General features: G+C 33.4%; 1 long non-coding RNA gene across 1 annotated transcript; it reads left to right on the forward strand.

The window, feature by feature from the left end:
- The first annotated feature begins 3,260 nt into the window (after positions 1–3,260).
- On the forward strand, positions 3,261–4,521 carry LOC125492863 (uncharacterized). The gene is made up of 5 exons (XR_008967395.1): positions 3,261–3,715; positions 3,790–3,880; positions 3,983–4,101; positions 4,210–4,291; positions 4,372–4,521. It is a non-coding gene; the product is annotated as an uncharacterized LOC125492863 (long non-coding RNA).

A 4,521-nucleotide genomic window follows, 5' to 3' on the forward strand; every position in this document is an offset into this window, starting at 1 on the left:
AGATGACTGTTCCCGTTCGTTACCAAAAAAATTATTAAATTAATGAAATGTAATACTCTCGCAATATTATGTCTAAGAATGTTTATTATTGTTTTGTTTATGCTTATATTATTTCATTGTTTAAGTACGTACTTTAGCATAGCTGATTGTTTGTTATTGGTATTTGTTTGTTGCTGTGATGAACCATCGTTATTCAACGGGGAGCAGATTAGGTATGTTGATGATGCTGCATGAGTTCGAACATATAGGGGGATATTCTTTGATTTATAAACCTGCTTTTAAGTGTTTTTATTGAACCTTCTAGAGTTTGTTTATGAATTACTTAGTTAATGGTTTTAAATAAAAAGGGTCCATAGTGATTCGCGAGTTGTAGTTAACATTTTATTTCCGTTGCAATTTAGTTTTCATAAGAAGGAGTAAGTTAGAGTCTTAATTAATTTTTACATTTCAATAAGCCTTGCATTTCATCGCATCGGTAACACTCCCAAAGAGTTTAGACGTGTATGGATTTCTGGGGTGTTACATTTATTGTTCGTCACATCTTTATATTATCACCATTGTTTTTTTATTGTTCTATTGTTACTCCCTTTGGGTTTTTTTTTGCCAATCCTTTGGTCCGTTTATGCTGAATATAAAGTATTAGCCACTTATATAAGCACACCCACTAAATTTGTGGTAATAATTATGAATTAGATGAATAACAAAGCATAATATATAAGAAGTAACAATTACCTTTGGACTGTGATTGTCCTTGTTGATTTGTTTTTTTACTCCTCGTGGTTTGGTTTGATTAAGCTGAATTAAAAAGACATCTTTAACATTTTGAAAACAGGTTGTAGTTTATATTGTTGTTTTTTTTGTTGGTGGATAATGTATTGGCAAAGGAGGGAAGAAGATGAAAAATTTGGAGCATCTAAATGTATGCGGTTTTTTCACCAAGTACCCCGAGTTTTCAAAACATTCGCCAGATACCACCCCATGTTTTCAAAATTCACAGCTTACCCCTCCATTTTATGTAAATACACTCAAATACCCTTCCTGAGTAACTACATTAATCGTCCTTAGTCATTATTAACCTTAATCCTAACCCTAATCATAACCCCTACCTCTAATCTAACCCCAAACCCTAACCCTAATCCATCCTCCCACCACCCACTCCCCCAACCACTCCTGCCACTTCCCCACCCCAGCAGCACCCCTATTCCCCACCACCCGTATCCCCCCTCCCCCACCTCCTCGCAGCCCCCCCAGTGGAGTTTCGCTCCCCTCCCCCCACCCCCATCGAGTTTCGCCCCCTTCCCCCACCCCCGTTGAGTTTTGATCCTATAAAATTGCATATCGACGGGGGTGGGGGGATGGGAGCGAAACTCGACGGGGGTGGGGGAGGGGAGTGAAACTCGACTGGGGGCTACGAGGGGTGGGGCGGGGGCTGCGAGGGGGTGAGGTAAGAGGATGTGAAGCGGTGGGGGATGGGGATGGGGGTGTTGCTGGGGTGGGGAAGGGCAGGGGTGGTGGGAGGGTTATGGTTAGGAGTTAGGCTTAAGATAGGTTAATTAGGGATAATTAGAGTTTAATTAGGATTAAAACTAACTATGTTTACTATCGTTAGTCGTTAAGGATATTTGGGTGTATTTACATAAAAATGAGGGGTACACTGTGAATTTTGAAAAGATGGGGGGTACCTAGTGAAGTTTTTGAAAATTCGAGGGTACTTGGTGAAAAAAATGAAATGTATGCGTTATATTTGGGAAGAGGTAGAAGTTGGTACAATGGAAGTCACCCCTTTGCAGCGTCCGTTTCCCCTTTCGTTTTTTTGCTTATTTTTCTTTTATATTTTAAATTTATTGAGTGGTAGGATGTGTAATATTTGTTTGTTGTTGGGATATTTAAGTAATTAAGGGTATATATCAAAGAATTAGGAGTTGACATATACAATAGACAAGTGTCTCAAACACATGAACAAGGGGTTGACTTTTAAATAGCAAGTGTTTAAACACACGAACAATGGATTTTGAAGTAACTTTTTTTTCTTGCCTTATATTAAAATTCATTTAATTCTGAATGATACTTTTTAAAAATTCAATTAGTGTATCTTGTTTTAGATGCTGCCTGTTTTTCCACCTTTTTGCCAATCCAATTTTTTTTGCTGGACCTACCACCATTCTTTTTCAAAAAGAGTTGTTGATAGAGGCTTTATTTATTAGTATTTAATGTTTTATGTAGGATTTTTTGTCCATAATTACCTTAGTTATGCTTTTTTCGAGAAACTATGTTATTTACAAAATGTATTACAAAACTATATTTGTTACATTATTGTTTGTTGATCATTACCTAAAAAAAAAAATTCCCGACATTGATTGTAGTTTTTAGGAAACTAATTAATACTCATCTGCATCATGTCACGTGACTTATTATTTTCCTTACTTTATTCCCCCTTTTATTCCCCGCCCTTTCCTAAACTAATTCTCCACTCTTATGTTTCTTACCTCCTTTACCCTAAATTTGTCGTTGTTTCCTTTGCAATTCTGTAATCAATTTGCTAAGCACAAAAGTAATTAACAAATAAATGCTTAAGTTATCTATATATATATATTAAAGCAAAGTCATATTAGCTTACGTGTCAAACTCTTAATCAGTTTGCCAAATGTCGCTTCTAAATTGATCCTCCACTTTCAATCGCCACGTGTATAGTACCATTCATGTCCATATTTGTTGATGTGTCGGTTCCATATAAAAATAGGCGTGTGCCACTCATTCTATATTTTAGGAAATCAATCCCCGCATAATCCTCAATTGCTTTAAATAGGAATAGTATCTTTGGACTCCCTATCATATCCCATAATTCACGGCTATGATCTTAATAACATTGAAAAACAGTGAATTTCATATACAAAAGATTATGCACGGAAATATATTGATCTTATTGGTAAGTTTCTATTTTCATTGTTGTAATTATGCACGTATGTAAAATGAAATTAAGTATCAGTAATAAAAACCATAATAATTTTTGCCTCCACAAAACCCTATTATATTGGTCAAGTTATGCTATAAATAGCTATTATTTGCTTAAATTATTAATTACGTTTTTTGGCATAGCAAGTAAAATTAAATATAAAAAGATGAAAAATGTCAAAGCTAGCAATAGCAACTTGCTTAGAAGTTGAGGAAGAGATAACATGAAAAGCCCGGTTGAGATTCAAGAGAACAACCAACAATGCAAGATCATGGAACAATTTGAGTGTGCAATGCTTTATTGACAATTTTATAAGTTTGGTATACGTTTAACTCAAGCAAATGGAGTTTTTGGAGCCTAATGATAAATTTGGTAAGTTATAGCTGAATCTTTGGAGTTCTGCCTATAACTTCTATACAAGAAAAGCATAAATCTTTATAGCATTAATTTGGTAAACAAGTTGCTATTGCTCACGGCACAGTTGCATAATATTAACAAATAATATTAATATTGATTGATATAACTTACCATTATTTTACACTACCATTTATGTAACTTATAAAAAAAAATGTTATTATATAAGATGTTCATGTACACACCCTAATATAAACTTATTTTATTCCACTTCTTTCTTTACACGAAAAATTAAAAAAATTCAAATTGACAAAATGCTCCAAGACAAACAAGGACGACCTACAACTAAAGGAGTTGTCAAACTTCGCAGAATCATGTCCATTGAAAATGTTGAACATGTATTAATAAGTAAGTGATTACTACTATTTTGATAAATTTTACTTTAATCATGTCCATTTGAGTTTTTACTTTTTGAATGCTAGGTATAATTGGTATTGTTATATATGCAAGCCCCATTACATTGGCCAAAGATAATGTCACATACCTACAAGATATTGTATAAATTGATAAAAGGTAAATTTTTTCACAAAGTTTTTACTGTCAATACATATAATATAATTATCAATTACAGAAAAGTGTAATTAAAATTATGACTTATATGAATTATGTGTTTAGTTGCTTTGCAGTTATGTTGACTATATCAAGTCATTTCATATATGGGCCGAATGCACTGGACAATATTAAGGATGCAATTCCTTTCTTAATATGTGGATTAACTGTGGAGAAGAATAATGGTAATTGCCTACTCACTATATAATATTCATTAAACTTATTTTACTAATGGTGTTGTTCCAACATTGTGGTATCAATAATGTGACATGTCACATTTTTGATTGAAATAGATGGAATTTCATTACGTTGTGGTATTGATACAACTATAACAATTGATCCCAGATGTAAAAAGGCAAGAAGAATGATGTGTTGGTAAGCTATGTATAAACTATTCAAGCGTAATGGCGTAATTTATCATTTTTTCATGATCTCATCTATTTTAATTGAAACAGGTTTTTGAAACATCGGTTTGCCCAACACAAAGTAAATTGGATAAAAAGAAGCTCATTTTCGTTATTTATAACTCTAAAAATATCTAATGCAAGGCGAACAACAATCAACGAATTCATGAACATGGATCATGTATGGCTGTATTTAAATTA

This window comes from Beta vulgaris, chromosome 8, assembly GCF_026745355.1.
Source record: "Beta vulgaris subsp. vulgaris cultivar EL10 chromosome 8, EL10.2, whole genome shotgun sequence".
NCBI classification, from domain to species: Eukaryota; Viridiplantae; Streptophyta; class Magnoliopsida; order Caryophyllales; family Amaranthaceae; genus Beta; species Beta vulgaris.